Genomic DNA, 14472 nt, shown 5'->3' with positions numbered 1-14472 from the left:
GAGAATTGAGTGTAAAACTGTTCTATCTATTAAGCCTTTTCATTCGAGATAAAATTGTTTCATACAGTAAAACAGTGTTACAAAGACGCGGATATGTTTCCAATGTTCTGGTGGTATACTCAAATCAGCCAATGGAATAAATGAAGTGTATTCATTCGTACCTAGCCGCGGGAAATTTTATTGGACACTTACAAAGGTCAGGCTAAGGTGAAAAGCTGGCTTATGCAGCTTACGCCGAAAAAGACTGACATTTTGGCATTTCTCTTTCAATTTTCTTAGACATAAAGACTTGATGTTTAGAAACTTTAGACAAGTTCTGTTTTGATGATAATTTTTTCTATGCCCCATGAACATAACAGAAAACGATTTTTCTCATCTATGTCAAAAACAGTTTGTAATTAGATTTGTTTGTATTTTAAATGTGGACACTTAATGCATGATTATGTGACAACTATATGGTCTGACAAACTATTTGATTAAAGTTCAAAACATTAGTCATGATTAGCAACCAGTATTCCTTATTTATAGATATGACTTAAGAAAAGGATTTTTCTAAAGCCAGCTTGTGGAATACTCTATATAGCAGTCACAATAGCCGAGTGTATGTTTGAGCGCTTGTCTTAGCAACTTTTTACTTTCCCATGACTCCACATGTATGACCCCCATCCCCTTGTCTTAAAGGTCAAGCTCACACTTAAAGGTCAATGTCCTGTTTGGGCAAATACAAGTTTGTTTGGACAGAAACTCCAATCAACCAATGTCAGAATATAGGTCATACATGTGTTTGGTGCTTAATAAGCATGCTTGACAATGGCACAACAGTTAATCACTGGTGCCACCTCTTTTTTGCGATGCATTAAATGAGCCAATTTCAATTTCCAGATGGCACTAAGGACTGAATGTTTTGAAATCTCACTGATAATTCTTCAGGGTAAGTAGGGTTTGTTTTTTCCCCCAACATATTTCGCATTATTTAAGTCAGGAAATGTAAGGCAATTCAGGGAACATTATTTCATCCACAAATGTAATTTAAGTTGCAACTTAAATTTATAAAATCATATATAACTTAATGCTTCTTGAAAACTGTTAAATGTATTTGAAAAATTAAATTTATTGATGTACGATGTTTTATAAAACAGAATCCAGTGCCTCACTTTATACCTGTTATGCTCGTTTATTGCTTAAATATTAAACACATAGTTAATCAAAATTGGCTTCCGGATAATTTTACTTGAACAACTTCTTTATAAATGTAAAAGAGTATCTATACATGATACCAGTCTTATTGCCTGAAGGTTAATATTAACTTGATAGTCTTTATCTATAATAGACACCATTATTGTTACCATGTCTGCATTCATACAAGTTAAAAACTAAGAATTCGACCAGAGCCAGTTTACAGCGTAAAACAGTCTGCTTTTTTTATGCTTTTTACACAGGTACTTTTTTGTCGCGTAGAAATTAAGTTATTTTGATCTTTAACAATTTTATCTTTGATTCAGAATGTTGTTATGACAAACACAAGAATGGATGCAATTTTAGAATTTATTGTACATAAAACACTTTAAAGTCATATAATAAAACATACATGAAATTAATAAAACATGCAGTAAACACACCACAGTTTCAGTGATTTTCTGTGAAAGGAACAAAATCAAAATAACAATTTTATATTACAATTTACAGTGATTTTTAGCAGCTACATTTATACCCTTATGACTATTCTGCACCTGAAAACAAGATTTTGTTGTAATTAAGTCTGTAAACACATATTCAAACTATTTTAATTCTTAAGATTGTAATTGTACACATCGTACTCGCATACTTTTCTCATTAAAATGTCAAGTACAGTAGTACATATTGTGCAGCAATGCTGCATTAATCAAATACCAACATCAAGTTCCTTGTTCACAGATTGATGGCAACTCACAATCTTGTACAAAAAAGGATATAAAATAGATATCACATAAGCTGGTTTCTTGAAGAGTAGTTTTCAACATCACTTAAAACAATATAAATAAACTCAAGAGCTGTTTAGTAAAAATGTCATTACCCGGTATATCCACGTTCAAAGAGCCTCTTATTCATACAAAAATTAGAAATCTGTGATCAAGTAACTATGATTTTGTGCACCATAAAGAAACTTTGGGACACCACTTATGGACTTATGCCTCCAGACTTATCCAAAAGGCCTCATATTCCGTCCTGGTGCACAGTTTTACTGTTGTGGAACAGTGGTCCCCATTGCTTGCTAAGCACCAGTGGAAACCTTCGTTTGTTCTGAAAAGTATCAGGAATTGTATAGAAACACAGGCTTTGAAGTTTGAACAAACAAAACAATGAAATATATAAACATTATTTCATTTGGCACGATATTTCGAGTCTGATCACTGAACAAATTGGATAAACACAAAGTAAAACTTTTAAGCAATGCATTTCAAGCTATTTTGTGTGTACAACTGTGTAACTAGTATATAACAAGATCTCATAATTTAACCAAGAGCTAAAAATGTTAATTACATGTGCATGCAGCCATTTTTATCCATTATTGTTCACAAATGACATTTCTACTAGAAATTCTAGACCGGTTTCATATCTTTTAGTTATGTCTTTATCTATAATGTACAAGTATCCGTAGTAGTGACTACTAGTGAGTTAAACCTTATGCTAAGATCTTGATACATGTTAGGCTATTCTATCAATACTATTATAACCTCAATCTTTGGACCTATTTCTTTGACACTTAACCCTGAAATATTTCCTAAATAAAATTTTCAATGTTTTAAACAATGCTCCAAAACACCTCTTTACCTTTTCACATCCCAATTTAAACGGGGCGAAAGGTAGAGTCAACAGTAGGTTTACTGATCGGTCACTGGTCGACCGACTGTCTTTTCCTCAGACTGAAAGGGAAAACTATGCTCATAATTTATGTTCATAATAACATATGCATCATATCAATAAAACAATATTGCAATATAAACAAGTTATACTGTGGGGAAATTTCAACCAATATTTACAGTATATATAGACATACTGGTACAGTGGCAGTTATAAGAGTAAATTAGGTACGTCATAATACATATAAATATCTTTAACATTGTATAATATACTATAACATTGTGCTAATTAATTACAGTATACATGTACTCCAAATTAACTACAAATGTTTGCTAGTCGTACTCGAAGTTGTCTACTTTTACTCTTGATATAGAACGCAATTTTCTAGAACATAGTTTTCCTGAATCAGTTTCATATTGTTTGACTTCAAATCATTAATTTTCTGTTTCAAACATTTTGTTTCCCCTAGCTCAATACTTCGAAGTCGGTCCTCTAACGCTAAAAGCCTCCTGACTATTTCATCTTTTGAGCAGCTCTTTAGTTCTCTAGTTTTTCTATACGTGTCATTCTTGCTTTTTAGTTCAACTTCCAAATTTAACTCTCTTTCAAACTCTTCTGCTATAAAATTATCAGTGTCTAATTCGCAAATCAGACTGTACTCTTCTTCCGCGCCTTTCATCGCTTTTATTTCGTCGTCATATAAAGACTTCTCGCTGTAATCTTCAAATTTTGGCTCAACTACCATGTCCATTAACTGGAACGAGGATAAGCAAACTGGTAAACGTTGTACGACGTCGATTTTGTCATTCCCACTGTCTTCTATAAGGAATTGAGTCGAGTTTTGAGGCGCTTTCGGACTAAGAGGCCTACCAAACATGTGATGTGTTTTCTCGTGTATGAAATTCGAATACGGATGATTACGACATGAAAGCGGCAAAAACGTTGTCGGGACGTATTCATTACCTTTTCCCAAAACTGTTCCCGAATTTCGGCCCTTCTTCTTTCCACGACGCGTTTTCTTCGACTTTTTAACTTCCAATATTTCTGCCATTTTATTATCCATTACAGTAATTCCGATTTCTTCATAACACACTCCGAATCGTCAAATGTCATAATTCCACTTAAATAATTGAGTTTTCGACACGACTCGTTTTCTGATCTGTCTTGCCACGTTGTGTCGCAATCCGCGTGTTTTTGTTTATATGTAAATATGTCACGTGGTCAAATCGTATGCAGTACGTTGCCAACGTTTTAATTCGTTTCGTCTGCTTCCGGTGAATACAGTAATTTGAATTAGGGACGATAAGGACCATGGACCATACGGCCCAGACTATACGACCCAGATTAGCGGGCCATACGGCCCAGATTAGCGGACCTTACGGCTCAGATTTGCGGACTATACGGCCCAGATTTGCGGACCATACAAAACACAGTCGAATTAATGATCATTTCGTGTTCCTCTTCATTTTTTTGTATTTATACATTTACTACAATATTAAAGTTGATGACTACATACTTTTGAACATGTGCGGACCATACGGATCAGATTTTCGGACCATATGGAACATGGAAAAATTAATATTCCACGCCTGCATTATTGTATCAATAAATTTAATAAAATATTAAAAGTGGCTGTAATAACAGTAATGACAGTATACTTGTTTCAATTTGAACATTTGCGGCCCATACGGATCTGATTAGCGGACTATACGGCCCAGATTAGCGGACTGTACGGCCCAGATTAGCGGACTATACGGCCCAGATTTGCGGATCATACGGAACCTGTCTGAATTTATATTTATTTCGTGTTTCACTTCTTTCAATAATGTATCAATAAATTAATTAAAATATTTAAGTGGCTGTAATGACATTAATCACACCATACTTTTTTTTTATTTGAACATGTGCGGACGGATCATGTCTGAATCAGTAAGTATTGATACAAAAATGACATTGCAATAAACAATAGCTGTTCAATGAAAAAAATATGGATATATGTTTAAATACCTGTATTGACAAATGTCTGTAAGAAAAACGTTTATAACAATTATGGATGATCTATATACAAACGAATGTACATGAACAAACATTTATAATATACAAGCAAACAAAAAAACGTACATATACATTTACACTCAACCATTCGCACAAGTCCATATAATCTACAACACTCATTCAACAGTTCGCTCGTACATATCTCTCTATATACAAACGAATGTGCAAGAACAAACATAACATACAAGTCAACAAACAGACGTTCCCCTCAATCGCTCACATAGGTCCATAAAACATCCATTTAACAGTTCACTCGTACGTATCTCTCTCTATATATACAAACGAATGTACAAGAGCAAACAATATATACAAGCCATTATATATATTTGTCAATATATACAAGCTAACAATCAGACATTTCACTCAATCGCTCACACAGGTCCATACAATCTACAGCACTCATTCAGCAACTCACTCATACAGATCTCTTTCTTTCCGTAGCGGTCCCAAGTCGCCTACAAACGCCCTTGGATAGCACGGCTCTGTTTACTCTGGTATCTTTTATTATTATGGTATTATTATTATGAGACTAAAAAACAAATATTCGTTTGATATTTGTGTTTATTGAGATCTTTTTGTTTTTGTTTATTTATTATATTTTATTTTTAATGTGTTGTATTATTTTTATTATTACTTACGTTTCTTGTTCCTCCAACTCCACAACACGTTCAGGTCTACAGACGTCAAACATTGACGTTGCGTGGTCTGTTGCTGCAGCGTCCGTAACATCACAAGTATCGGCCTCTTCGTTCAACAACAGATGCGCCTGTGTTTCTTCCGTGACCATCGGTCCATTAGGCACCCGCTGTTGTAGGTGACTGACTTCCTCGGCATCTACATCCATGTCTTCATCATCATCGGTGGTATCGTAGTGACGACACCTCATACATACAAAGCGCAGTTCGTGCTGGTTTCGAACTGCTTCGTCATACTCGTCCTCCGTTATTCCAGTGTTTTCACACCGGATGTGATGCCACCGTTGGCACTTGTCACAAGTAACCGCTCTAGAGGTGGAGTGAATTCTCCTTAAGCAGAATAAACAAGGAGGCGCAGGCATTTTGTCGAATATGGCAAGACCATGTCCATACCTGATATTTATATTGTTGTCAATAATAACGATTGTCACACTTAAATTTTAATTAGTAATTAAAGACGTACTCACTCTATTAGTGTATATTATTCATTAGTGTAATTATCAACATCAATCTATATTTATGTTATGTTATAAATAGCGTACCAGATATGCAAACACAAGCCGTTGATGTCTACAATTATAACGATTATCACACTTTACCTTTAATTGGTACTTACAGACGTGTTAATCAATTAGGGTATATTATCAATTACTGTAATAGATAAGATCAATCAGTAGGTGTCATAAATAGGGCGTATCCAATATGCAAACGTACGAGTCACTTATTCGAGTGTCATACCCCTATTGCAATTTTAAAATATACGTTTGACTGCTCAACTTCATTCAAGAGGAATAAAAATGTGTTGTCTAAACATACATTGATACAGCATGTATTGTTTGCATTTATTTGTTAATATAGAAACACATGTGCAGTTTTTTTGTGATGTAAGCCATTTTTATTACCGTTTTCATCACGCGGCATGTATTATATTTAATAATTGTGTTATAAATTTTTATTACCGTTTTCACCACGCGGCATGTTTTAAATTTAATAAGTATTAATTTACAATTGTATTAAAATATATTCTGTCAATAAAATTGCATGTTTGCGTGATGCGTACTGCTTAAAGGCTCTATAAAGGTGAAGATACGTAATTATTTACAGATTTTTAAATATTTTTTTCATATTTTATTTATAAAGGTTATCAAAAAACAATATATATATATATATATATATATATATATATATATATATATATATATATATATATATATATATATATATATATATATATATATATATATGCTATTGGACATAATAATAAAAAAAATGAGCAATACAACTTGTTTTGAGCTCAAAATAAAGTGTCCTCCAAGTCATTTGTGTTTACAAACAATCAGTTTATTTACATCGCTGTTTACTCGCGAAAGTGAAAGTGAAAGTGACTCAGATCACCAAAAATATAACGATGACTTTTAACGTTTTCCGGTATCACTCACAAAGTAGGTCTCTTCTAAATGGTTAAAACGTTTGTAGTGATCTAATAAGTTACTTTCTGCTGGTAAAAAGTTGTTAAAATAGAATTAAAATTGAATTTTCTTTCGGCTATTTTTAGATGGTCGCTTTAGCGACCGTCTAAAGTGCTTAGTGTAAAATTCAGGTCGGTACGGCCTAGGTACGATTAGCCCAATTCCCGCTTACTTATCCGCGCAAGAAAGAGTTGTAAAATTTATGCAAGAGGTTTGAGATCTCCAATTATGTTTAAAAACAAAGATCGTAGTGTACGTGTCGCGGAGGAGATTGTTTATGAATGATTAAAATAGTCCACTTTCTGCTGCGTCTGCGTGACGTAGTATTTTCGCTCATCTCATTCATAAATCTGAGGCTGGCGATAAACAAAGGGGAGTCCGGGTGAGAATGACGCACTAGTATAAGGTTACGCTTGTTTATATTCACAGGTCTCAATTAATAATACGTTGACCACGAGTTCAACAATTATTACAGGGATGCGATAGACAACATAAAAAATGTTTCATTATCGCTGAAACTGTTAAAAAAACTTTTAAATATAACAAGAATATTCTCTAAAAAAAATGTAGTCTTGCTGTTTTGAAATAAGGTTTGGAATTTTGGTTTCTAAATAACTTAATTCAAAACAAAAGTTTAATTATAGTGTTTTTTACTTATTATAGTCGCATATTTACCGCAGTATAATGTGTGTTATTATAGGCAAACCATACATTAGTAAAATTCAATCTGCCTTCGCACATAGAAGGAATGGGTCAATTGACCAGTCGCCAACTCCGCCCACATTTTGTCGATCAGCCAATCAGATATCGATTTTTCACACACCCCTCAGCAACGCTTATCTAGCCGCCATTTTGTCCGACAAACAAAGCGTGTTGTACATGTGGAATGGACGTATTTTTTAAGAGTTTACACAGATTTTATATCAAATGCATGATCATTACTGTTCGATCATTATTCAAAATTGTAGGTGCTATACATACTTTATAAAAGGTTATTATTTTATCTTTATTTCTTGAACATATGAACGAGTAATGAGAAAACAAACACAATAAATAGTTTAACCACACCAGGTGTGTGTTCTATAAAACGTGTTATACCGTTTGATGCACAATATTATTAAGCAGTTTGGGCAACATAATAATTGCCACACGTGCTTATTAATGTCAGCGTAATTGTCGATGATTAATAAATAACAGTATGTTGCGTGGATCTCAGAATGAAGGAACATTAAGGCATTGTTAGGTACTGTACACAAGAAAAGAAAACTATTTAATTACTTAAATGATTTCCAATTATATATTTATTTTCTGTGGAGCATAAACAAGGGCAATCATTATAAATTGTTTACTTAAATATTGTTTTAACTAAAGTAAAAACAACAAAAAGGTGATTTCAACGCGGCTTAGCCTTAAAGCGACTTCAAGTGTAAAATGTACGGCTTATAATACAACAACAACATTTCTAATACAACATATATTGATACGGGGAGAACTGTGAAAATTGCAATTAACATATAAGGGCCATATCTTGTTATAAATAAGCAAATGCATAATATGCTAAATGTATTCAATTCGAATGTTCGTGAACAGCACCGTAATACCAACACTTCATTTTTTGATAGTGAAATGTAACAGGTTCGCATTAAACAAAAATGAAATAAAATGCATATTAGACTATCTGTTAATGAAACCACGAAATTAGGCTTATCCCCGTACATATCTTCGATGTTGTTATATTTTCAGCCTTCAGAGGCTGGTAGCGGTATTGTGTTTTTATTATTTTTAAGAAACCTTGTTTGTACTGTTTGGGCAATCGGTCACTTGCCTTAAATAAAGGACCAACTAATTGTTTTTAATGAAAATTCAATACTGCTCCAGCAGCTGGAGTTTCACTTCTTTATATTGTATTAAATTATGGTTACAATCAAAATTTTATTTATATCTAAATAAAAAAAATCGGTGTCTGTTTAAAAATAACACAATAAAACAAAGATCTAAATATTTTTAATAAACAAAAAACCCATCATGATATGGATATGTCATTTGCATTTAATAAAATATTTTCAAAATTATATATGAATAGCCACCGTGTTCACTGTCAGACGGTTGAATACAAGTTCAAAATCAATATGAAATAAATGCTCATTTTTACAACGGATTTATCATCAACTCCCTATATAATATGTATAAGAAACGTTTCTGATAGTCAGTCTGCCGTTAACTCATTTATTTTGATTACGCCATTTCTCTCTAGAGTTTTTATGATTGTATTAACGTTTTACAAAGCAGTTTAGTTTAGTGTGCGGCTTTAATAATTTATATTATAGAAAAGAGCATAATACATCATTACAAATATAGAATTTCCCTCACGTAATCCGCTATAATTGCGATCTGCTTGTCGGAGTTTTCTTATCACTAAACCACGTGACTATGTGGGCGGAGCGATCGATAATTTGGCGACTGGTCAATTAGGTGCTGCGTTTCCTTTGCTTACTTCAGTTAGAGGTCAATTCTTTACGTAATAGCAATCACAAGGCCCCGGCTTCAAAGGAATTGCGAAGCGTTCTTACATAATAAAAGTCGTAGACGCATGGTATTTGCGTTTAGCGTCCTATTTGGTCACGTGGTTCTTTTTTTTCGAGGGCGTTTTGGCATTCATGATATGAGGCTATTAAAGGGATCTTTTCACGCTTTGGTAAATTGACGAAATTGAAAAAAGTTGTTTCAGATTCGCAAGTTTTCGTTTTAGTTATTATATGTGTGAGGAAACAGTAATACTGAACATTTACCATGGTCTAATATAGCTATTATATGCATCTTTTGACGATTTTAAAATCTAAAAATTATAAAGCGTTGCAACGCGAAACGATTGAATAATTTGGAGAGTTCTGTTTTTGTCGTTAAATTTTGTGAAACTACGAAGATTGCTTATATAAGGTATAAAATACATCGAGTAAGCGTGCTCGGCGGAATAGCTCAGTAGGCTAAAGCGTTTTTACTTCAGGACTCTGGCAGGACTCCAGGGGTCACTGGTTCGAAACCTGGTCCGGGCAATGTTCTTTTCCTTTTTTTAATTTTATTCTTGATTTTTTACTGGAGCTTTTACGATCCAATGTTTACATTTATCGATATAAAGCATTTAATGAATAAGTTAAAAAATGCCAAAATCTGTGAAAAGGCACCTTTAATAGATGCGCCTGTCGATAAACAAAGGAAAGTTTACGGGCGATAACAACGCAATAGGTTACGCTCTCACATACAACTCAATGACGTAGTACAGGTCGTAAATTGAGAGATTCGGGAAAAAATTGACGCTTATTTATATTCTCAATTTATAAAACGTTGAACATAAGTTCAACAATAACTTCAGCGATACGATAGACAAAAACAAAAAAAGTTTCATCCTAGCTAAACCCGAATATAACAAACAATTTATCATAATAATACGAATGACCTGTTTCATAACCTCGTTCATGCTTCTACAGCGGGTATTTCTGGAAAACGTTCTTTGGTTCTCAACGGATAGCGGCGTTCTTTTGTATTTACGGGTGCTAGCAACGCAATAGTAGAAGGTTAGTAGAAGGTTTAGCTTGTTTATATTCACAGTTCTCAATACATAGACAGTTGGATATGAGTTCACCAATTTCTACAGGCATACTATAGGCAACCTCGAAAATGCTTTATAATCGGTAAAACCGAAAACAACTAAATATATTATATTAAATATATCTATAACAATAAATGTCTTTTAAAAATGTAGTCGGCGTATACGCTGACTTTGAAATAAAGTTAGCAATTTACTTTTCTAAATAATTAAATACAATTAAACAAAAGTTAGACTATTGTGTTGTGTTTTTCACTTGTAAGCTGCATATTCACCGCATGAAATGTGTGTTAGCATTGTCAAACCACACATTTGTGTGAGTAAATAAAAAATATACTACGGGAGAGCACTTCATATGTGTCCTCATATGCCTTTTTATGAGTATCTTTCTTCACTATCGAAATATATCGTATGTTTATATTTGATTTAAACGCAGTTTTCTTTCGACACAATTTAATCACACGTCAATAGCGCCGCCATGCGAAAATGGGTCTTATGCGTTTCGACAAGCGTTTGTTAATCCCAACATGTGCTTTTGTGCAGTCAGGCCATAGGCGATGCTGTTCGCTTTAAAATCACTCAATATGTTATGTTTCTCCTTACCAGAAGGAGGGATAGCTGAGTGGGCTATTTATATGATGGGCGCATATGGAATAAGACCCATATTCGCATGACGAGGGTCATTACAAATCTCATTGCGAATTGAAAAGGCCAGATTTAAGAACAATGCTTTTTGATACAAAATTGAATTCAAAATAGCAAACTTGTTAATAATGGCAGCCTATCCACACATCAAGGAATGATTTCCAGACGTGCTGACCAAGTACGGCAAACATTGTGGTGTGATAATTAAACGATTTTCTCTTATCATGACACTATACTATTTCGCTAATGATTGTTTTCTCATCTTGGAGGCGAAAGTGAAATTCTGCGAGATGGATTGTAACGCGTAATTGTAACAGGGCCACAATTTGTGTCGTTTGAGCATACAGAGAGTAGTCCAGAATTCCTTACACTGAACAGTGCTACATCCTTTGAATTGAGCACATACGCAGTGATGTAGCAAAAATTCAGAGGTTGTATCTCGAATCAGCTTATTAAATATTCGAAAATATTCATGCGTGTCTGTTGGCGTGATGTAAAAGTCACTAAGATGAAAACTGAAACAGCTACGCCTAAAAGCGCATTAGTGCTCTATACCTATGTTTATGTTAGCGTTGTTGACACCGTGTGAACTGCTCGGGTAACAAGTAAAGCATAAACAGCAATGTTTATATACTTTCATTCCTCCATATACAAGATACGAAGATTATTGTATATTTTGAATTTGTATATGGTGTCAAAAATCAAAAGTTTTGTACACGGAATTTTCATTCTTGGTGAGATAGTCGTTTGATATTATAAAAAATATTCCTTTAATATGATGGTGACTGCAAATTTTCTTTGTATTTCTCATTACCATTTTCATCATACTTTCTATGCTTTCAGAACTTCCAAAAAGCATGTTGTTTTTATTTTGTCTTAGTTATTACTATGAAATAATAAGGAAGATAAAAAGTGCACTCAAAACTCGACCCGTGCGCTATGACACACACTTTATAAAGTTGAATGGCGTGTGTTCATTTCAAACTTGCGATTGATTTTGAAAAATGAATTGCGTGTTAAATTATGCAATAGCGAACATCTTCGGTGCCTTCAGCGATTTGATTAGCATATGTCAACGCTCTGAGGCTACACATCACGTTAGTTGCAAAAATGTAAACATTTCTTCCAAATTATGAAACGGGTTTATCTTCCATAATTCTTGACAACGTTGTACCTAAGCTGTGTTATTAGCAGTTTTTCTGCAAGAGTAACTGAAATCCGGTAAAAATTAGACCAGTTGATATGCATAATAATTGGATTTGTGACCTTTATAGAGCCTTTAAATGAATAATTGATGACAACATTAAAATGAATTTAAAATCTGAGAGTAATAATAACTATTGCAAAAATATGACACAAACGTTTCATTTCCTGTTTTATTTATTTTTAACTCATTCATAGAACAATGGTAGCACAGTATTGTAGTATATTCGTGTTTTAGAATAATATAAAGAAACATGTGGTCCGTAGGGTCCGATAGTCTGGGCCGTATCGTCCGCCGACCTGGGCCGTATGGTCCATGGTCCGTATTGTCCGTATACCCAGTAATTTGATTAGCTGAGACATGTTCGAGTTTCTCCGTTCTTGTCCGTAAGCATTGTATGACGTATCATTAGTGGTTACAGTATACTAAATGATCGTGTGATGTAGGGCTATACTCTCTAAAAAATATATTATAGTTGACTCGAAGGCATATTTTACACTTAAAACTATTGTTCTTGTTTTATATTTTGGAGATATGTGGTAGGATATGAATAGGCGTTCACTACTAAATCACTGAAATATGATTAACTAAGAGACTATAGTAAAACATTGCTCTGAAAAAGCTTATATTACACTAGAAAACGGCCGTAAAAAAAAGAGTTTCAAAAACAGCCGATTTTGATTCGTGTCAAGTTCTTTCTTGGTTTGAACATGACATATCATTTTCATTGCATAAATCGATTCCGCTTAGAATGGCTTTCGAGAAAAGGCATGGTTATGTGGGTCTTTATATGCAAAATGTTGCATTTATTTTCGCTCAAAGTTGTCGCTTTTACATTAAATAACAAATATATAGGGAAACTATTTAGTATATTATGACCTTATGTCAAAAGAATTCAGCCGTACATACAGGTTAACATACGTCAGCATGCAAAAGCGACCGCTGCAAAGTGTCCACATGAGTAGAGTACTCCTGATTTTAGAAGGATGTCAAATAAACGATTTAACTATGCTTTTAAATGGATTACGTAGTTTTATTTCAACATTGACGCTAGCTGCTCTGGGTACAATATGTCATCATAATTGTTCAATAGTTTTCTAGAAATACATAGTGACCCAGTATCACATTGTCATAGAAAGGAATTAGCATATGTCCTGCCATAAATGCCTAATTTAATTATTCTTTATTTGATACATAACCCGTATGTGTTCCAAGTTTGTTTACATGTCACTCTGCGTCAGTAGGTTTCGTGTATGTGGGGACCTGTCCATGTGAGCCAAACGTGGTCAAATTTATAACGGTTCATTTAATAATATAATTTTAAATAATTTTGGATTTGAAGAACCAAGTACATGGCGGCTAATGAGACCTAAATACGCACTGGTCTGGAAAAAAGATCACATATAAATATATGATACTGTATGTTAGACCAATACACTGTGTGGAAAACAAAAGGCCCAGTTGAAGAATGTGTATTGAAGCACTATACAGATAACCTATATAATGGTATCATCTCTCTGCTGACTAATCAACAGTTTATAACAGTGCTCCCTCCGCATCTGTGTATTAATCAACGCTGATAATTGTCGGGACACTAGCTGGGACCACAGCGGGGTTCATATGGGTAAACTGATATGTAATACACGTAATTGGGATCCGAATGGTTGAAGCAAACACGACCGAATTTAATTATGAATTTAATGATAAATAAATATTATACTTGTTAAAGGTTCATAACTTAAAATAAAAGTGCTTAATACACGGTGTTTTCTGTTTCTATAAATAACTTTAAACTGCATCTGATATATTATGAACGGTAGGAAAATGAAACTCCGGAACATTATCAGAAGGAAAATTATTATTATCTTTTTACCAAGTGTTGTATTGTTCTGAAATATCGTGCGTTGAAATAGATCACCAAAACTTAGCTTATTATTATAATGCGTTCTGGCTTGCCTC

At 33.8% G+C, this 14472-nt stretch overlaps 1 long non-coding RNA gene across 1 annotated transcript; it reads right to left on the bottom strand.

Moving 5' to 3' along the window:
* Nucleotides 1–1531: 1531 nt before the first annotated feature.
* LOC127832096 (uncharacterized) lies at nucleotides 1532–4092 on the bottom strand. The gene is made up of 3 exons (XR_008026689.1): nucleotides 3805–4092; nucleotides 2812–2903; nucleotides 1532–2280 (listed from the first exon to the last, which is right to left on the bottom strand). It is a non-coding gene; the product is annotated as an uncharacterized LOC127832096 (long non-coding RNA).
* Between the last annotated feature and the right edge of the window lie 10380 nt (nucleotides 4093–14472).

Source organism: Dreissena polymorpha, chromosome 5 (genome assembly GCF_020536995.1).
Source record: "Dreissena polymorpha isolate Duluth1 chromosome 5, UMN_Dpol_1.0, whole genome shotgun sequence".
Lineage (NCBI taxonomy): Eukaryota > Metazoa > Mollusca > Bivalvia > Myida > Dreissenidae > Dreissena > Dreissena polymorpha.
This window is presented reverse-complemented; position numbering and strand designations above follow the sequence as displayed.